Source organism: Microcaecilia unicolor, chromosome 10, assembly GCF_901765095.1.
Source record: "Microcaecilia unicolor chromosome 10, aMicUni1.1, whole genome shotgun sequence".
NCBI classification, from domain to species: Eukaryota; Metazoa; Chordata; class Amphibia; order Gymnophiona; family Siphonopidae; genus Microcaecilia; species Microcaecilia unicolor.
Window position 1 is genome coordinate 204,355,462 of NC_044040.1, and position 22,700 is coordinate 204,378,161.

The following is a 22,700-nucleotide window of genomic DNA, read 5'->3' on the forward strand; positions in this document are numbered from 1 at the left end:
TAATCCAAACTACTGAAAAGATCAATTTCCAGAAAGTTTATTCTGTATAAACTACATATGTTAGAGTCCTTAGTAGAGTAATTTTTATTTTTGTTTTGGTTGTTTGATGTGCAATATGTTTTTGTATGCAGGTAGTAAAAACAAAAAAAATAATAAAAATTGATCTTCCATTTTCTGATTTATATTTTTGCCTTTTGTTAAAAAATTGCATTTTATTCTTAGCTTGTCTTTTCATCATTCACACAGTGTATCTAGTAAGCTCAGCAAGCAGTTTCCTAATGCAGAAGCCATTACAAAATTTATTTTGGATGCAGTAAAGAAATGGCATACAAATTACCATGGTGTTAAATAGATTGTAGAAATCAATAAAAGCAGTACACAGTGATAGATACAAATACCTCAGTAAATGTGATGTGATGTTTTTCTTGTTTACCGCTAACTCCCTCTAACCTGTTTAGAGGTTCAAAGTGGTTTAACAATCAAAAACCAAAAAAGAGGTTGAATTAAAACATAGTGTTTAAATAAGTTTTCAATGGTTTTCTGAAAGATAAATAATTATTAAACCACATAATGCCTGGGGTAAAGAAAGCCCAAATTGAGAAGCTTGCTAACAGAACGATGATACCAAAATCTGTTTATATCTAATGCCATTAAGGAAGGCAGTAGAAGATGAAATGGATCTCTGACTGTCAAGTGTCCATGAATATGAGGAAAAGAAAGTAATTTAAGAAAATATTCTGGTGCAGAATCGTCGAATATTTTAAAAATTAAACATGCTAGTTTAAACATAATCCTAGGCAGAATAGTAAGCCAATGTAAGGTAGCTAGAGCAGCTTTAAGCTATCATATCTCTTCAAACCCAATATAAGCTTGGCTGCCTTATTCTGCAATAACTAATTTGAAAGAAAGTTTTTGTGTAGGAGAGGCATACAAGGCATTACAATAATCTAAATGACTTAAAATACATGTTTATACTAGAATAGTAAAATTATATTTGTCAAAATACTTCCAGTGATAATGGGGTCCCCTGTGGGACTCTGTACGGTGGTGTCCAGGGAGCAGAAAATTCATTTTAACAGTATACTGTCAGACAAAAGTCACCAAAACCACTGGGAAACTCTACCTCAAATTCCAAGCAGACTCAGTTTGTACAATAAAATCTCATGATCTACCATATCAAAAGCAGCAGTTAAGTCAAATTGTAGCAATAATGACTCTCTTCCTTTTGCTATGAGGTATTTAGCATCAGATATCAAAGCTAATAATGCAGATTTAGTTCTGTGAAATGCTGTGAATCCGAATTGAAGTGGGATAAGACAAATGTATCCAAATAAGATGACAATAAAGTAGTTACAATAGTTTCTGATAATTTAGAAATTAGAGGAGTGCTAGCAATCGGGTCAAAAATTGGCAGAGAAATTAGAGTCAGCATCTACGTTTTTTGAGTATGGGTGTAAGAATGTTTCTTACGCATCGAGGATATTGACCAAATCCAAACAAGGAATTTAAAAATGAGGTGAGCCACTCAATTATCACAGAAGGGGATGATTGTAAGGAGGTCAACTGTCCAGCATGCACAAAGAAGTAGTTGATGAATCCCAAAGTCTATGAATAGGAAGGTCTTGAACATCTTAGGTGGCTAGAACAGACAAATCAATAACAGCCCTTCCATATAGGGGGAAAGCTCTAATTTTAGAAATTTTGTCTGAAAAATAAGTAGCCAAAGATAAAGCAGAAGGATGCTTGTCTTGGGCAATGATTTTTGTTATTAAAGATGGAAAATATAATTTTTTAGCCTTGTAAATTGCAGCTTTATAAATTTTTATTGTCGACTTCCACTCAAATTTTGATATTCATTATGAGAATGACACCAATGATCTAATCTTCAGCATTTTGATTTTAGCACTGCTTGGGAAAACTGTTCGGCCTTATGAGACAGATAACTTTTTTCACCAATGGGGTAGAGTGTCTCTAGTTGTAGATAGGGATTTATGCCAGTTATCATATGCAGTCTGAGGAATGGAAAAGTGAAAAACTAATTGAATAATTAACCGCCAAAATTGATCAGCATCTATATGTTTTCTTGTAGTTTTATAACATAATGATGAATTGTCAACCTGAGATTTAAGTGAAAATATAAAATTCAATTAAAAAAAAAATCTGACCATGGTATGGAAGGCATTCAACATCAAATATAGATGAATTAACAATATTATCTTGGGAAGAAACTATAAAATCTAAGCAATGATATTTTTTATGAGTAGGTTTAGTGGAAATTAATGATAAGCCAAGTGATAAGAGTCTTAAAGCAAGTCACATTAGAATCAGTGTCATCCTCTAAATTGGAGATTAATATCTCTAAGTACCAACAGAGAGGTCAAACAAAATGATTGAGAAAGGAGAAATTCATATAGTTCGTAAACTGCATTCCAGTCTACTAGAGGGTGGTAAACTAATATCAAGCCAACAGTTCCAGAAAAACTAGTATCACTTAGTTTGCAGCATATCAGTTCAAGTCCCGGAGTAAGAAGGACGGTCAAACCAAAGAAAGATTTAAATATAATAGCAAATGAGCTGATATTCAAAGCAAATTATATATTAACTGGTAGGCAGTAAATGTATAATTTGCCTATCTGTAGATTTTGAAACTTAGATAGTATTGGATCATTTAAATTGCCAAATGGCCCGATACTATCCACATAAGGTTGGTGCAGGGCAGGCAATTTTCAACCATTATCTGTGTAAATTATATGTTTAGCTTAGGCCTTTAAAAATAATGGTAAGTGCACTGAATGGTCTCCCAGTAGAGTTGGTAGAGGAAAGAAAGTACAACTTCAAGGAAGCTTGGGATGTGCACATATGCTTCAATCAATACTTTCCCAAAATAGTTTTTCTCTTCCCTCACCATAAAGTTCCGGGCACCAGCTAGCTCTCTGGGTCAGCACCTGAACCAGGGTCACAGCAAAAGTTTTATTTCTTACTGAGCTGGGCGCAGGCTGGGGCCAGACGTACTCCAGTAGGCTGTAGAGTTTTAAGCCACACTTTATTTAGATTTCTTTATTAGTCCAGGTGCACAATTAACTTGACTCTCACTCCAAAGAATATTCTCCACACCAGGCTTTATGAATAACTGTAAACTTTAATTGAATGCTGCAACAGGCCGTTTATCCAAACTTTATATTCTCTGGTAACAGTTCACTCAGTATCAAACAGTTTAATTTGTATCCAAACAATTAGTGTGCTGAATGAGAGGTGTAAGTGCCAGTTCAAAACTCTTGGTGTAATTTAATAGTGTATTTATAAATCCTAAGGTACGTACATATTTACAGCTCCACCAGTCCAGTTCCCATCCTTTTGGGCAGAATAATCCAAGGTTGTGCTTGTAGCTGTCCCGCTGAGTTTTATTCCGGTTGCTGGACCCACTTAGGACCAGACCTACCTGTCCTTCCTCCAAAGGTGCACTTCTTTGAGCTGCTGCCTCTGGTACCAAACATGCTCTTTCCTGTTCTGCTGCTGGGCTGGTTAACCCTTCTACCCACCCGGTTCACTCCTCTCCCTTCACAGTTAATGTTTTAGTTGGCAGAAACCTCCTCCTTATTCAGCCTATCCAGGACTTCTCTCCTTATGGGTCATGGCAGGCAGACCCTGTGCTATTCCTAACTCCACCCCTATATGACATCTCCTATCCATCTACCCCACAATTTCTCTCAGCAACTTTCCCATAAATACTCCCCTTGGGGCTGGGCTCTCACTCTCCCTTTCAACCAGCTCCTTCCCCCCCCCCCCCCCCCCCCCCCCCCCACAGTAACATATATTGGGAGATTACATATTGTTAACACACTTCAAAGTAATTGATACCAAGACTTAATAGTTCAATGGAAAGAAAAAGCCTTTGAGCCTAGCCTATAAACAGTGCTATGAATGAATAGACTTATTGGGCAATCAGCTCATTTGCATTTAAAAAAAAAAAACCTTCCGTTAATCTAGAGAAAAAATAATAAAAGTCAAAAGTTCAAAAACTTATCTGTATTCCTTCTCTGGCTTGATGTGCATTCTGACAGGCAGCCTTAGTAGAGAAAGATGGTCCTTCCAACGGTGGTCAGCGTTTCGCTAAATCGTTGCTTCAGGCTTTATAGCGGACCATACTATAAATAAAAGAAAAATAAGATTAGTCTTACAGCTTTATTTCTTGACTCGAATCCCCTGGCACAGTCAGTGTGTACTTGGCCCTACCTGCAGGGGGTTGGGTTCACTTTTTCCTTGTGTTGTGGGAGCAAATTACTATGGTTTCCTGGGTCCTCAGCATAGAGCAGACAGGCTAGCAACTGAAGTTTTTCCTATGCATCGTCATCTTCTAGACTTCAATGTCATAGCAGTGTTTGTCCAAAAAAAAAAGTACCAAGGCTTCTATTCCAGGTACTTCCTGATTACCAGGAAAACAGGAGGCCTAAACTCTATCCTGGCCAACAAGGATCTCAGCCTCTCTCTTCTCTGTAAATAATTCAAAGTAAGCACTTTTTCCTCCATCCTAGCTTTTCTAAATCTGAATTTGAATGTTGTCTCTCAGATGCTTATTCTCTCATCCCAATCCATCCATGCTGTGTATATTATCTCCAGCTCTCTAGCATTGGGGGACCTGAGGCTGATGCTGGACAGATTTCTACTGTCTGTGTCCTGCAAATGGCAAAAGACTGAAAGAGACTAGCCAAATCCAGCATGGGGGAACTGAGGCTGATGCTGGACAAGCTTTTATGGTCTGTGTCCCGCAAATAGCAAAAGATAGGTGAAGCATCAGCAACTCCAGTGTTTTACATTACTTTGTCAACATGCTGTGAGTGCGATGCTGTGTTGCTTGGGGGGGGGGGGGGGGGGGGAGGGGTGGAACAAACTGGTAAGTGGAATACTGTCTTGCAATACTTGGAGTCTTGGTTATAACCACATAACATACTCATCATGTTTGGTGGTTGGGAGGCGGGGATAGTGCTGGCCAGACTTATATGGCTGTGCCAGAGCCGGTGGTGGGAGGCGGAACTGGTGGTTGGGAGGCGGGATAGTACTGGGGCAGACTTATACGGTCTGTGCCAGAGGCGGGGCTGGTGGTTGGGAGACGGGGATAGTGCTGGGCAAGACTTATACGGTCTGTGCCCTGAAGAGGACAGGTACAAATCAAGGTAGGGTATACACAAAAGTAGCACATATGAGTTTATCTTGTTGGGCAGACTGTGTGGACCATGCAGGTCTTTTTCTGCCGTCATCTACTATGTTACTATGTTGTTCTAACTATGTGGTTAGCATGGTGTACACTTGACAACCAGCATTTAAGTATGGGTAACTTGGACCTGCACAGAGTGGCGGGCGTGGCTGTGGCCACCTTGTTGGGGCGGACTGAATGGATCATGCATGTCTTGGCCTTCATTTACTGTGTTAACTGTGAAGACTACTAGCTTTTTGGACTTCCATCGGCTTCTCCACACTTTTTCACCAACTGCCTTGGGGTTGCAGCTGCACATCTTCACATGCTAGGCCATGTGGTTCCCCCCCCCCCCCCCCCCCACCCCCCCCCCCCCCCCCCCCCCCCCCCCCCCCCCCCCCCCACCCCACCCTATGAATCTACTTCTGGTAGCATATTCAAAGAACCATGTGTTAGTCCTCAGAGACAGGGTAGTTTGCTTTTTCAGAGTCTAGGCTTGGTCACAAATTTCCAGTAGTCAAATCTGCATCCTACAAACTGCCTGTGTGTTTGTGCTCAGTACAGGCATGTGCATATTTGCAACTTAAGACTACACTCGATGCTGCAAATCTGTTTTATATTTATTTATTTGTTATATTTGTATCCCACATTTTCCCACCTATTTGCAGGCTCAATGTGGCTTACATTGTACCGTAAAGGCGTTCACCAAGTCCGGTAGAGAAACAAATACAAGGTGATATGGTCGGATAAAGGGTCATGTGTTTCAGGTACAATAGGGATCGAAGAGGAAAGGTTATATAGAGGTGTATTTTCAAAGCACATAGACTTACAAAGTTCCATAGTAACCTATGGAACTTTGTAAGTCTAAGTGCTTTGAAAATGAGCCCCATAGTGTCCATTATGAACTTTGGTTTTGCTGTGTTGCAGAGTGTAGGCATTTATGTTGGGTCGGTGGGGTATGCCTTTTTGAACAGGTTGGTTTTTAGTAATTTCCTGAAGTTTAGGTGGTCGTAGGTTGTTTTCACAGCTTTTGGCAGTGCGTTCCATAGTTGTGTGCTTATGTAGGAGAAGCTGGATGCATAGGTTGCTTTGTATTTGAGTCATTTGCAGTTTGGGTAGTGGAGGTTTAGGTATGTTTTGAGATGATCTGGTTATGTTTCTGTGAGGTAGGCCTATGAGGTCTGTCATGTATCCTGGGACTTCGCCGTAGATAATTTTGTGGACCAGGGTTCAGATTTTGAAGGTAATACGTTCTTTGATTGGAAGCCAGTGCAGTTTTTCTCAGAGGGGTTTGGCACTTTCGAATAGCGTTTTTCCAAATATCAGCCTGGCTGCTGTGTTTTGAGCGGTCTGGAGTTTCTTTGTGAGTTGTTCTTTACATCCCGCATAGATTCCGTTGCAGTAGTCTGCATGGCTTAGTACCATTGATTGCATTAGGTTACAAAATATTTCCCTCGGAAGAAAGGTTTTACTCGTTGAAGTTTCCACATTGAGTGGAACATTTTATTTGTTGTGGAGTTCACTTGGCTCTCGAGTGTGAGGTTGCGGTCGATTGTTACACCGAATATTTTCAGACTATCTGAAATAAGGAGGATGCGGTCTGGGGTGATTATGGTTGTGAGTTTGTAGTGTTGTGTTGTGTTGAGATGATAGGATGAGGCAATGTGTTTTTTCAGTGTTCAGTTTAAGTTGAAAAGAATTTGCCCATGAGTTCATGGTGTGCAAACCAAGCTTAATTTCATTGATGATTTCTGTCAGATCATGTCTGAAGGGAATGTATATTGTGACATCGTCTGCGTAGATGAACGGGTTGAGGCCTTGTTTTGATAAGGACGGCCAGTGGGATCATCATTATGTTGAAAAGTATTGGGTAGTGGTGATCCTTGAGGTATTCTGCAGTCTGCTTTCCATGGTGGAGTTATGTTGGATTTGATTTCACTTGGTATGTTCTGGTGGTTAGAAAACCCTTGATCCAGCTAAGTATATTTTCACCAATCCTGAAGTAGTCTAAGAGTCTTAGTAGTATATTGTGGTTTACCATGTTGAATGCGCTCGATATCGAATTGGAGGAGAAGTATGCTTTTGCCTATAGTTATTTCCTGCTTGAATTTGGCCAGGAGAGTGACTAGCACGGTTTCGGTACTATGGAGGGGGCGAAATCCCAATTGTGATTCGTGTAGTATTGAGAACTTGTCCATGTAGTCAGTAAGCTGTTTGGTCACCATGCTCTCCATCAGTTTGATTGCTAGTGGGACATATGCAACTGGGCGGTAGTTGGCGAGTTTGTTTTTTTTCTTGGTATCTTTTGGGACAGGGGTGAGTAGGATGTTGCCATATTCCTTAGGGAAGAAACCTTGTTGAAGCATGAAGTTTAGGTGGGATGTGAGGTCAGTTATGAAGTGGTCAGGGGCGGATTTTAGTAGGTAGCTGGGGCAGGTATCCAGTTTCCAGTGAGTGCTGGAGAACCTTTTGATTGCCTGGGCAACTGTTTCGACGGTGAGTAGCGTGAAATTTGACCAAGTGCGGTCAGCTGGGTATACTCCAGGGTTTGGGTCCATGATTGATGAAGTTTTCGGTGTCGGTATTATCTTGAGGTAGTGTGTTGCGTAGGTTTGTAATTTTTTCATTGAAGTATTTAGCGAGTTTGTCTGCAGATGGGATTCCGCTGTAGTGTCTAGTAGTTTGTTCATGAGTTGGTATAGTTTCTTTGTGTCTTTGTAGTCAGGCTCTATTTTAGTTTTGTAGTATGTCCTTTTGGTTTGTCTTGTAGCGTATTTGTATTTTCTTTGTATCTGTTTCCATACATTGAGTGTGTGTTCATTTTATTTTTTTTCCATGTTCGTTCGAGTTTCCTGGATTGTGTTTTTAATTTTTTCAATTCATCGTTGAACCATGGTATTCATCGTTGAACCATGGTATAGAGTTATGCCTACGTGAGGTACTTGTTCGTAAGGACGCTATTTCGTCTAGTATGCATCCTGCATCTTTTATCCCATTCTGTGAGATAGTGTGTGGAGTCCATTTGTTATTGTATATCTGTGACCAGAATGTTTCATGGTCTATTTGGCCTCTGGTGCTGTAGGTTGTTGTGTGTTCTTGTGTGCGGTATAAGACCTTCTTCTGTCATTTTAGTGATAGGTTTAGTTTGTAGTGGTCGGTCCATGGTGTTTCTGTCCCTATATAGACTTAAATGAAATTCACAACCATAGCCTATTTACAAATGTTACTGTTGCAGTTGCTCATCTGAAAATGAAGTCTCAGAGGTCATCTCAAGTTTTGATGGAAACTGTGTACCAATCTTTGTCCACTAAACTTCATCCTTCAGTTATGAAATAGTCTGCAGTAGTAGATGTCTAACAACAACTTCATGAAATGTGTTTCCTTCACTCCACTGGAATATTTTGGCTTGACAATGATTGTTTTCCATCTCACTAAAGGAACCTGATTGAAGTCCAGTTGGCAGCTCCTCATCAATCATCCTTACATCCTTTAAGTGGCTATCAATTGAGTTGCTGGAATCTCAAGTATCTCACATGGAAATTACTCCCAGTGGCAGTTACCTCAGAAAATGAGTGTGATTCAAGATCTAGTTACTTGTGAGTCTTACACTCAGTTTCACTAACAACATAGTTCTCTAAACTCATCCAAAAAATTTTAAACTAAAACTTATAACAGGCTTTAGCAAGGAAATAGCTCTTCCTTCAGCCCAGAGCCTCATAAGAATTCATATAAGAAAGCCCTTCACACTTTGAACTATAAACAGGCTCTTGCTTACAAACCCCGAAGAGCTGAATCTATCAAAGTTTGTGCAACTGTTGTCTCCTTTGATTCCAATAGTAATTGGTGTTCCAGTCACCAGAATAACTTCAACTAATTGGGTGGTGTGTCAGATTCTGTTATGAACATACTAGGATGACTCTCACCTCTGAAGTGAAATCTCATCAAATCAAAGACACTGGAGGTGCCATCAATCTTCTGAAGTCTACTTCACTGGATATCATGTTTTAACCACCTATCTAGTCCTTGTTTTATACATTTATATCACATTACTGCTTGGACCAGTCCACAATAAGGGTGTGCATTTTGGCTGTGCTGATTAGTCTGTTGGTGTAAAATGTCAACTCGCGCATCTTTTTTTTTCCTGATGTGCATGCTTCTCTTGGAAGATGAACAATAAAGGTAAAGTTGAGTAGCTTTAAACTTAGGAGTCCTACGCGTGTGTGCCTGGCTCAGTCCACCTTGATGACAGAAAAAGCATTGTTGCACTTCTGTAATGAGTGTTTTTTTTTGTAGAATGCAGAGTTGATCAGGCATGCAATCCTTCCCATCTCCCTGAAAGTTGCATTACTTTTAGAGTTTTAAAGCTAGTTGAGACTGAGAGGCAGATGCACTAAACCTTAATGGGCATTTAACGACTCTCCAACGAGGAAATTTTGATCCGTTGCATGCATCAAAGGGCTTTTACCGAGGAAGCTAGCAGCTAACGAAAACGGAATGAGCAATTTGTGTACAAACCCCATTGAAATGAGATGCACTAACCTTTTACGATTGCCTTTACGCAGGAAAAAGGCAGGAAATCTAACGAGAGGTCTGTACCAGGAAAATCGTAAAGTGAAAAACAAACAAACTGTGAGCCAATCCCAGCGCATTAGCAGAGCTAAAAGCGCTGTGATTGGTCAAAAGGACGTAGCATTACATATGTCCAAAAGAGCTGTGTTTAAGCTTAAAGAAAACGTGTCATAAACCACATCAATGTAGTGTTTGTGTATCCAGAGCATGTTTGAGCCTTACCCAACAAAAATAAAAAAAAAGAATCGGGAGGGGGCAAAGGCGCTCGGAGGAGCGTCCTGTATGGCCGTCCTCCCCCCCCCCCCCCCCGCCCGAGGTCGCCGTTATCCCCTGCATTATAAATAAAAAAGCAAAACATACATTTAGCAGCCCCGGCCCCCCTCCCTTCCTCACTACTCTGTCTCCCCTCAGCTCCGCCTCATGACATCCTTCGCCCTGTGCCCCGCCCCCTCTTGGGGTCGCCGCCATTCCCCCCCTCCCTCTTACTGGGCCCGTGCAGCGCCTCTCTCCTCTGTCCGAAGGCGCTGCACGGGCAAGAAGAAAAGCTGATGCCTGTCTTCGCCCAGCTTCGGTCGCGCGTCTCTCTCTCCTGGGCCCGCCCCCGTCTGATGTCAGTAACCTACATAGGTCACGAGCACCTTTGCCTCCTCCCGACCCTTTTTTTATTTTTGTTTTGATTTGGGAGCCACGTGCTTGTGTTTTGACTGTTTGTGGCATGCGCAGAGCAGCTAACATAACGCTTGGCTGCTCTGCGCATGCTTTAGGGGCCGGTTACCGACGTGGATTACAATTCTTTGATACATTGTACTTTTCAATACCGATCCGAGCATGTGTGTGACGTTTTTTTTGGTGCATTCGTTTTTTTTAAATCGTTAGGGACTTTAACGATTTAGATTTTTTAACGTTTGCTTGATGCATCTGCCTCTGCGTTTGGAAGGAGCTGCAGATGCTGCTCTTCTGTAATGAGTGTTTTCTGTAGAATACAGTGTTAATCAGGCATGCAATCCTTCCCATCTCCCTGAAAGTTGCATTACTTTTAGAGTTTTAAAGCTAGTTGAGACTGAGTTTGGCAGGAGCTCAGAACTTTACAGTTAAGTTCTGGGAGAGCAGTCCTATAGTGGCTGTTTACTGTGATATCACCTACTTATATGCCTGATCAATCCTGCTTTTATGGAAAACACCTGTTCGCAGGTGAGGAACAATACTTTTCCTCTCCCATTGTTTCCTACTATTGATTTCTTAGTCATCTTTTTTTGCATTATTCCTACAAGGATGCCACAGGTTACCTTATACTTTTTGTTGTACTGCCATATGGTAAGATGAATGACCGATGTTGAAATCCAGAAAAAAAAAATAACAATAATGACATTTAACTCAAAGGAGTTTGGATTTGTTCTAGTTGGACTATTTTGGTAAGCAAATAATTGATATTCTCCAAGGACGAGCAACACTCTGAATCCACGTGCATGGAAACAGTACCCCAGCAACCTTTCTAGAAGCATTTGGGTCACTCACCAGGCATATGTGCCTGTTTCCACCTGCCACTGTCATGCTAGACTTCTCAAGTCTCTTTTTCCACAGAGCCGTTCAGACTGTTTTTGGATAGAGATCCCTTCTGTACCTCAAAATTATCTTCTGTGAAAAAAAAATTTGTAATCCTGTCCAGTCTCTGTCATGTAGGTTTTGATTAGATGATCTGAGAAATAATTTGATATTGAGACCTATTTACAACCCCTGATCCAGGCATACAGCTGAAAGGTCTTTGAATAAATATTAACATAGTAACATAGTAGATGACGGCAGAAAAAGACCTGCACGGTGCATCCAGTCTGCCCAACAAGCCAACTCATGTGTGCTACTTTTGTGTATACCCTACTTTGATTTGTACCTGTGCTCTTCAGGGGTCCTTTTAATAAACTGCGGGAAAAAGGGCACTGTGGTAGCGGAGCGAGCTGTTTTACCTGTGTGCCAGGACCCTTTTTACCGCAGCAGGTAAAATGTCCCCCCCCCCCCCAAAAAAAAGGGCCATGTGGTGGGAGCACTTACCACCACCCATTGAGGTGGCGATAAGGGTTCCCATGGTAACCCGGTGGTAACTGGACAGAACACGGTGATGCCCAATTACTGCTGGTTTAGTGCCGTGCTACAGAAAAAAAAGAAAATTTCCGGAGTGCTGGAAATGGTGTGTGCTCCAGATGGAACTACCCTGGTGGTAGCTCTGGATTAGCGAGCAGTAAACTCGCATTGGGTTTACCGCCACTTTGTCAAAGACCCCCATTGTGTCCTTATCCTCTTCTTATGGCTGACTACACTTTTTCGTTGTGTGACTGCATTGATGGTTCCCTTGTGTCTTGGCCAAAGTCTGCACAGAGAAAACGGGGGGTATTTTACAAAACGGTGGTAAACCCAACATGGGTTTATCGCTTGCTAATCCAGAACTAGTGCCCTGGCATGTGGGAAAAATGACCCAATGTGGGTTTACTGGAGGAGTGGCCTAGTGGTTAGGGTGGTGGACTTTGGTCCTGAGGAACTGAGTTCAATTCCCACTTCAGGCACAGGCAGCTCCTTGTGACTCTGGGCAAGCCACTTAACCCTCCATTGCCCCATGTAAGCCGCATTGAGCCTGCCAGGAGTGGGAAAAAAAGCAGGGTACAAATGTAACAAAAATAAAATAGATACTATTGGAGATTCTACATGGAATGTTGCTACTATTGGAGATTCTACATGGAATGTTGCTATTCCACTAGCAACATTCCATGTAGAAGCCTGCGCGGCCACATTGGTGATCTGCAAGGGCCGACTTCTACATGGAATGTTGTAACATTCCATGTAGAATCTCAAATAGTAGCAACAGTGGAGGAGTGGCCTAGTGGTTAGGGTGGTGGACTTTGGTCCTGGGGAACTGAGTTCGATTCCCACTTCAGGCTCAGGCAGCTCCTTGTGACTCTGGGCAAGTCACTTAACCCTCCATTGCCCCATGTAAGCCGCATTGAGCCTGCCATGAGTGGGAAAGCGTGGGGTACAAATGTAACAAAAAAAAAAACAAAAAACTAGTACCCTGGCATGTGGGAAAAATGGTCCAATGTGGTGCCCTGGCACATGGGGAAAATGGCCTAAAATGCTTACCACTCGCTAATCTGGAACTAGTGCCCTGGCATGTGGGAAAACGTCTCCGGCCTTTTCCCCACAGCTTAGTAAAAAGGACCTCTATTCCAATACTTTGTGCATATGCACACTGTTATACAATTTCTTCCTTAGTGGTCCGCTTTATTTGGGACTGGCTTCAAAATAAAGATTCCCTCAAGCTATTTCTACCTAGTAAATTTTCTAACAAATCATGAATATTTACACAAATGTTGGATGACTTGCATTGATCAAGAATTCTCACATCCCTATCCAGAACTTATTCATCTGTGTACATGCAGCCTTACCTGCATCAGATCGCCTGTGTAACAGAGAGGCGTGTATAAAACCTGGATTCTCTAGATCTGTGCAGGGGGTATGTAGGCACAGCAAGGGGATGGGGGAGGGGGAGACAAATATGAAGAAGCCATAGGCCAGGGCTTCTCAACCCAGACCTAAAGGCAAACCATTCAGGTTTTCAGGATGCCCAAAAGAATATGCATGAGATCGATTGCATGCACTTCTTCCTTGGTATGTAAATCTTTCTCATGACTCTTCATTGTGGAATGTCCTGAATACCAAACTGGATGTGTGTGCCCCAAGGACTGGGTTAAGAACCAATGCCGTAGTTATTGCCATGGCCTGCCCCATCATTTTTGGCCCAACACAGCATCAGCAACTAGAGAACTCAGAGATGGGGCTATAATTTGGTTGGGTTTGGCCTCTCCAACCAAACGGTGTCCTGTTGCCCTTCAGCCAAAATGAAAACTAGAACCAGAAAACCTGCTTGCCTTATTATTTTGAAGGATGAGTCAGAAGGCTGGGAAAGCAAACCAACTGGCTTTGGATGTAAAATTTTTGAAAGAGGCCCTTTAATAATAACCTTGATTACAATGGTAGCAAGAATTAGTGAGGGTATTAATTATTGGGTGCTAAAAGGAAAACACTATTGCAAATATAGGCCATGGGGGGGGGGGTGGATTTTAGAGGCGGGCTGTGTGCAATTGAGGTCTAAAAGTTAGGGTAGGGGCATCGGCTTTCCCTGTGCCCCCCCCCCCCACCGAACGCACCTTGGTTGTTAGTGAGGGCATTGTGCCGCAGTGGCCGCCGTCGATGTGGTGACTGTGGGCCCCCCCCCCACCCAACGCCCCTTCATCGTCAGTGGTGGGCCCATTGCGGCGCCCCGGCCTTCGTCGATGTGAGTGAATTGCTCCGCCTCCGCCCTCAACATCATAACGTTTGACGCAAGTGCGGGGCCCCGAGACTGTGATTTTGTTGGCTTCAGAGCTTCGAACTTACGAACCTTGGCTTCAGTGACGTCATCAGACAATAGAGTTTTATATATATAGAGTTTTATATATATATATATAGAATTTTTTTCAAGGCAGGGTATATTTACTTTATTTTTTTTTTTTTTGCAGCAGTGAGAATTTATAAGTGGCTTGTAGTGGAATGTAATGAATCCTTTTCACTGTGGGGGTACCGCTTGGCAAGGCTGCGTAATTAGGGAGGTACGTTAGGTTTTGACATGTTAATAGTAAACAGAGTGATTGACATATTTGCTGTTTGTCTAAGGATCTGCTGATGCAGAACCTGTTATATTGCTCAAATCACAGCAGACTGAGTTTAGGTGCAGATATCTGTCAATTACTCTTGAATACGTTTTCATTCTCTTCTCCTATCTAGATCGTTTTTCACCAGCATTTTTTTTCAAACCTGCCAGAGACTGCTTTAAGTGATAGCGTGGAAGGGTCTAATAATGCAAATTTAACAAATTAATGTATTCCTGGTTGATGCTGCCAGGCTTTTAAATTAAACAACTTTCCACTCAATCAGATCAAATTTGTCTGTGTTCCCTTCCCCTGAAATTGTTGGGCAACCTTATTAAACGGTTGATACTGTTGGAGAGAAAGCAGGCTGACTATGGAAAATTGACAGAAATATTAATATGAGTATTTAACATTAGGCTATGTTACAGTTGGAAAAAAAAAAGGATTTAACAAACGTTTTAATAAGCAGAGTCACAGGGAAAAAAAAACAACAAAAAACCTTGGTTCATGGTTGTTGCACTAGGGAAAAAGTCAAGTGTAATGATAAATCTGTCCACAGAACCAGCCAGGATGGAATGGCGTTTGAAATAGGATTTAAAAAACCCAACTGTGTGCAGAAATGAGAAGTTTTAACCCCCTGAATCATATGGAATTACAGTGCCGGGTGCGTGTGCCATTCCTACACAATAAGCCCATAGGAAGCAGCTAGTTCTGCTGGTTTTTATTAAACCAACCAAGGCAATTAATTCTTTTGTTCAGGAGAGTTCTACTTCATTGATTAACAAAAGCCGGGATATAATTTTTTCAGCCCTTTTTCAAAAGCCTGAAATGTCAAGCCTTTTAAAAGCAGATTATTCTGCCTCTGTGCAGTGAATGCAGCCAGAGTAACCTTTTGTCTACAATTAAATATTCTAGCATAAATATAAAAGAAAAATCAGAGATGGGAAAGATTGAGTCACCAGAGATTTGGAGGTAGATTCACACAGTGATAGTGCAGTCAGCTAAGCGTCTCATTAGAGTATGCGCCTGAATCTCGCAAGTCGTTGCTTTCAGCAGCAGAGAGACGAAGAAGCTGCCCAAGAAACGAAAGGGAAGAAACACACACCACATCAGCCCTTTCCTTTGGGCTTTCCGAAGGTATTTTAGTTCAGCATATTTTTTGTTTTTCTCTCCAGGAAAGATAAAGACCAGTTCCTCAAGTGCATCAAGCAGCTGCTGTCTTTGAAGTTTGGGTTCCTGTCTGTAAACTGGATGCTTAGGGGTTAGGAGTTAGTGCTGCCTTTCCAGTTTGCTTGATCTGCTCCGGTTGCAATTTCAAAGTGTGCATTGCAATGACTACTTGTCTTTTTTATGTAGGGAGTGAGTTGCCCGAGCGCTCATTGACAATTCTCCTGTAACTTAAGTTTCTCTCTGTCAACTATTGGACGCGTTTTGGGTATTATAAATCAAACTCAGGTGATGAAAATTCAGGATGCAACAGCCATTCCTAATGAAATGCGTTTCAGGGAGCGATAAGCTTTCCAACCTTTATTTATATTCATAAGCGTTTTTCATTCTTTACGCCCGGTCTGATATTTTCATTTGGCACTTCAGAACTGCTGACGGGCATAAAATGTAGTCGGATCCTCTTAGGATTTGCTGCTTCTCTGGAGAATGAAAATAAAATCAGTTGAAGTCTTTAGCTGTAACTTATTGATGGCTGTTTCATTAACCTCAGAGTTCACTGACGTTTTTGCAGCTGTCTTGTGAGTTTGCTCCGTGAGTATCCAGCCACTCATGCAAACTTTTCTGATGCTCAGTTTCATTGAAACCTTTTGGTTTTAGTTGACATTTTAGTCTGGTCTCTTTCAATGTTTACAGCTCTTCGTTGTCTCTGTGTTTGTTACATATCTGAAAAAGGTGTGAGTAAATCCAAAATAAATAAAAATATCTTGCTTTAATTCAAGGGTTACTTTATATTCTCTGAGAAATGCAGTGTTACTCCACATCTCTGCTTCCTGGTCTGTTAATGTTCTCTGATTTTGTAAACAGATAAATAAAACAGATTGTACCTCTGGATACATTTACAATTTGGCAATGCAGTTATGGGTGAGGGAAAAGTCATCTTTGTACATACAGTAACGCCCTCAAGCTTCTAAATGCAGCATGGGTTTCAGTAAAGAACTGTTTGTCATGGGCATAATCTTAAAATATTCACCTGCCCTCCCTCTCTCTCCCTCTCAGCTGTTAGCAATAGCTTTTGGGAAGACTTGAGTGCATTTTTGCTATCTTTCCTCAACAGGGTTTCGGGATATTAATTGTATTTTCTGAATTCAAAAAAAGTAATATACATATGAACTATCTTAATGTCATAAGATTTCATTCTTAGAAGTGAGCCACAAAAGCCCTCATCTGAAAGCACTTTGTGATATACAGGTCCATCTTGGCGGTTTTTTATACTTTCTAGTGGTTTGAAATGAAAAGCCAGGCAAAACTGTAGGATCTCTTGGCACCTCATTAATAAACAGTGCCTCGCTGTGTAATCTTTTTGAACTGGTCGCTTAAAATACCAATCATCTTTTTGGAGCTGGTTTTAGATGGAAAATAATTTGCTTTTTTCAAGAACCCTGGCTTAAGTGAGAACTTTTGAAATATTTCATTGTTGGAAGTCAGTCTGTCTTTGTGCATTCCTCTGCTTGAGAACTATGATTTTTCACCATGTGCAAGTATGGATAAGTGGAATCCTTTGATACCTGGTATTGTTGTAGCCTCAACACTGCCTGCCTCATTCAAGTCTTAATATTCAGCTAAAAAGGAAAACATAAACTTTCCTATTGCTTGTAAAAAAAAAAAAGCAGCAATTGAATGTATCTTGAGGCTTAGACATAGTATTTTGGAAAATAACAAATCTAGATATTTCACATAAGCCTCCCAAAGTTCCATAGAAACCTATGGAACTTAGCCTCCCAAAGTGCTTTGAAAATATGCCTCATTGTATAGCTAAATTCTTACAACTTTTTGGTAATGTACAGATCATAGGGCTTCCATATGTAATGCACCAAGATCTCATGCATTTAAGTAGCACATCCCTTCTGTGATAATTAGGTTTTTGGAGGGGAAAGGAGGTGGGTCAAATGCACAGCTTATCCTAGTCAGTTTGTGCTTACAATAAAAAGAAATGCAGAAGGATCTAGCAGTGCTCGGTCAGTAATTTAAAATCATCATTTGAAACTTGATGCATTGTTTGTGCTCAGTGCATTATTTTTTCATTGACTGTTTACAATCTACTCTGCTTTTAAATTGGTTTCTATCCAGCATTTGTACTGGTAGAGAAAAAAATAAGGCAATTTAGAAAAAAAGTTTGCATTCGCTTTAGGCTTAGGTGTCTCATTTCTCTGAATACTTGTTGTTGAAGGTACTGATCTCTCCAGGCACATTTCAGATGATAGCGTCAGATGTATGCTTCTACTTCCTAATTACATTTAGACTAATTTATGACAGCTAGGTAAGCATGGTGGATGTATGTGAACCGGATGGCAACTATTGCCTGATATCACAATGCCCTTGAAGACTAGGCTTTATCAATGGACTAGACAAAAAAGAAATTTAATATGAAGATTAAATACAATGTAGTGTAGAAAGTTTAAAACAAACTGCTAAGTAATCAGCATAGCATTAGTGTATGTCGTTCTCAGTCTTTGGTATCTTTCATTGATGTTCTCATACAGGACTTCTGCTTCTTTTTCATTTGTTTAGATAGGTGAGTGCACCATCAAATCATTAGGGGAGGTGTGTGCTACACTCCTCCTGAGTCTGGGCAAGTCACTTAACCCGCCATTGCCCCAGGTACAAAATAAGTACCTGTATATAATATGTAAACTGCTTTGAATGTAGTTGAGAGAGGCAGTGCATCAAGTCCCATTAACAAGATTCCATGCACAAATCTCAAAGAGTAGCAACGTTCCATGTGGAAACCCCAAAGAATAGCAAGATTCCAGAATCCTGAGGAGTAGCCTCGTGGTTAGTGCTGCGGACTTTGATCCCGGGGAACCTGGATTTGATTCCCGCTGCAGCTCCTTGTGACTCTGGGCAAGTCACTTAACCCTAGACTGGCAGTACATCAAGTTCCTTTAACAAGATTCCATGCACAATCTCAAAGAGTAGCAACATTCCATGCAGAACCCCAAAGAATAGCAAGATTTTGGAATCCCCAAAGAGTAAGGAGTGGAGGAGTAGCCTAGAGGTTAATGCAGCAGACTTTGGTCTGGGGAACTGGCTTCGATTCCCACTGCAGCTCCTTGTGACTCTGGGCAAGTCACTTAACCCTCCATTGCCCTAGTTACAAAATAATTACCTATATGTAATATGTAAACCACTTTGATTGTAACCTGAGAAGGCAGTATATCAAGTCCCATCCCCTTTCACTATTTGATAGAAAAGTACTGGCAACATTGATATACAATCCCATTAGCTTAGACTGTTCCCAGTAAATCTTCAGCTGCTATGAGCTATTTTCAGCATACTGTATGTTCTTCCTTGCATTTGATGAAAGAACAGATAACATCTTTCTTTGCATTCGACAATTCATAGTTAGAACAGTTCCCGTTTCCCTGCATGTCAGAAGGCAGGGAACATTTATTTCCTTTTACCCCTTACTGAACAAAATTTGAATGAAGGAGTTTAGAAAATCAGAACATATGCTTTATGGTGGAATTTGGTAGCAGTGTAAAGATTTGCATCCCTGGTATGATATAAAACATTGTGGCCCATACAAAGTCTGTGTTACAGTGTCCTTATTCCATCACAGAACTTTTTGACATGTGCTATCCACAATCCACACCTTGTGTGGAATTTAAACTGATGCAGTGGCTTCTGAGAAAAAGGATCACGTTTTTAAGGAGAATAGCTAGGCAGACTGGATAGGGCCATCCACTGTGTTACTATGTCTTATAGATATACATTTTGATCCCTAAAGGTCGAATAGGAGTAAATGTTCAGGTTTTGCTGAATAGTAACTGTCTTAAAAGTATATTTTTATAAGATGTTCGGCACACAGTTGTTCATCAGATGACAAGAAAAGATTCAGGGGTCCTTTTACTAGCGCAGCAAAATGGCCCTGAAGTAGTGCTGGAGGCCATTTTTCCCCTTGTGCCAGGGCCCTTTTTACGCAGTGGGTAAAAAGCATGCGATAAGCTAACTCTTACTTCATGGCCATGCAGCAGGGAGTACTTACTGCCAGGGCCACCGAGGGGGGGGGGGGGGGCAAAATTCCCCGGGCCCAGGCCTCCAAGGGGTCTCTCTATCACTCTCCTGCTCCCAGGCCACCGTGCCGCAGTCCCCAGTCTCCACCTGCCTACCCTCTCCCTCGACAGCCCCCTTCTGTCTGCCACTCGGACCCCTGCGTTAAAAAAATCTGTAAATCGGCAGCACAGCACCGCACCAGCGAGCAGTGCCTCATGTCTGTGTGAAAAGCGGCAGATCACCCAGCCTTCCCTCACTGTCTCTCTCCCTCCTCTGATGCAACTTCCTATTTTCCGCGAAGGCGGGACACAGTGAGGGAAGGCCTCGGGCGATCTTCTGCTTTCACATAGATGCGAGGTGCTGCTCGCTGTGCGCCGATTTACAGATTTTTTTTTTTAAATGCAGGGGGCCGGACAGCAGACCGAAGGGGGCTGTCGCGGGAGCTGAGGGTAGGCAGGTAGAGACTGGGGACTGCAGCGCCGGCGGCCTGGGAGCAGAGAGAGAGGTTACAGCAGTAGCGATTGGGGGGGGGGGGGGGGGCGGGTTGGCGGCGGCCTTGCCCCAGGCCCAGCTCAGTCTCTCGGCGGCCCTGCTTACTGCCACTTATTGAGGTGGCGGTAAGGGCTCCTGCGGTATTCCGGCAATAAAGGGGAAGCGCACAGTGATGCCTGATTACCACCAGGTTAGCGGCACACTAGAAAAAAACACACTTTTCCAGCCTGCGCTCCAGCCAGAACTATTGCTGGCAGCCACGTTGGGGGCGGTAGTTCCGATTTAGCGTGTGGTAAGCTCGCATTGGGCCTACTGCCGCTTTGTAAAAGACCCCCCTCAGATAGTAACACAGTAGATGACAGCAGATAAACACCAGTATGGTCCATCCAGTCTGCCCAACAAGATCATAGCATAAGGTATGATGTGATACTACATATGTATACTTGATCTTGATTTGTCCTTGCCATTTTCAGTGCATAAGATGGAAGTCTGCTCAGGACTGTCTTTGCTTCTCAGTTACTGGTGTTTGCAATTAATCACTGCTAAGCTTGTTTGGTTCCATTTTCCATACAAGATGCTATAGATAATGATGGTATCATAGAAGATCCATTGATGTCCAACTGATGGTATCATAGAAGATCCATTGATGTCCAACTCTCTATCCAAAAAAATGTGATCTATCTATCTATCTATCTATCTATCTATCTATCTATCTATCTATCTATCTATCTATCTACTATCTATCTATCTATCTATCGATGGGAGTAACTAGTGAGGTAATTAAATTTGCTGATGACACAAAGTTATTCAAAGTCATTAAATCGCGGGAGGATTGTGAAAAATTACAAGAGGACCTTATGAGACTGGGAGCCTGGGCGTCTAAATGGCAGATGACGTTTAATGTGAACAAGTGCAAAGTGATGCATGTGGGAAGGAGGAACCCGAATTATAGCTGCATCATACAAGGTTCCATGTTAGGAGTCACAGACCAAGAAAGGGATCTAGGTGTCGTCATTGATGATACATTGAAACCTTCTGCTCAGCGTGCTCCTGCGGCTAAGAAAGCAAATAGAATGTTAGGTATTATTAGGAAAGGAATGGAAAACAAAAATGAGGATGTTATAATGCCTTTGTATTGCTCCATGGTGCAACCGCACCTCGAATATTGTGTTCAATTCTGGTCGCCGCATCTCAAAAAAGATATAGTGGAATTTGAAAAGGTGCGGAGAAGGGCGACGAAAATGATAAAGGGGATGGGATGACTTCCTTATGAGGAAAGGCTAAAGCGGCTAGGGCTCTTCAGCTTGGAGAAAAGGCGGCTGAGAGGAGATATGTTAGAGGTCTATAAATAATGAGTGGAGTTGAACGGGTAGATGTGAAGCGTCTGTTTACGCTTTCCAAAAATATTAGGACTAGGGGGCATGCGATGAAGCTACAGTGTAGTAAATTTTAAAAATGAATCGGAGAAAAGTTTTCTTCACTCAACGTGTAATTAAACTTTGGAATTCGTTGCCAGAGAATGTGGTAAAAGCAGTTAGCTTACTGGAGTTTTAAAAAGGTTTGGATAACTTCCTAAAAGAAAAGTCCATAAGCCATTATTAAAATGGACTTGGGAAAATCCACTGCTTATTTCTAGGATAAGAAGCATAAAATGTATTATTGTTTTGGAATCTTGCCAGGTAGTTGTAACCAAGATTGGCCACTGTTGGAAACAGGATGCTGGGCTTGATGGACCTTCGGTCTGTCCCAGTATGGCAACACTTTTGTTCCTATGAGGTTTGGTTTTGTTATTATGGCTGAAAACATCAAAGATTTCAATGTTTTTCAGCCATAATAGAATAAAACTAAACTGTCCAGGACTAAAACTAAGACATTTTGAGCTAGACCTGTTTTTATAATGAATAAGGCACAAAATGGTGCCTTAAATGACCAGATGACCACTGGAGGGAATCAGGGTGACATCCCCTTATTTCCCCAGTGGTCACTGACCCCCTTCTCACCCCCCCCAAAAAAAAATGTGATTAAAACTTTACTTACCAGCCTCAGATGTTATACTCAGGTCCATTAAAGAAGCATGCAGGTCCATGTAGTCATCTAGTGGTGTGTGTAGCGCACTGTAGACAGGTGGACCCAGGCCCATACCTCCCCCTACCTGTTACACTTGTGGTGGAAACTGTAAGCTCTCCAAAACTCACCAGAAACCCACTGTACCCACATATAGGTGTCCCCTTCACCTATAAGGGCTATTGTGGTATACAGTTGGGGGTAGGGTCTTTGGGTGCGTTTTGGGGGCTCAGCAGACAAGATAAGGGAGCAACGGCGAGATGTGTACCTGGGAGCATTTATTTGAAGTCCACTGCAGTGCCCCTAGGGTGCCCCATTGCTCTCCTGGGATATCTGGGGGACCGGTCTGCTAAAAATGTTGACTCCTCCTATATCCCAATGGCTTGATTTTCTACATTTTTCACTTGGACGCTTGTTTTTTTTTTCCCCAAATGTGGGACTCATAACACTGAAAATGTATTATTTATGGTATTCAGTCTAATGTGGTATTG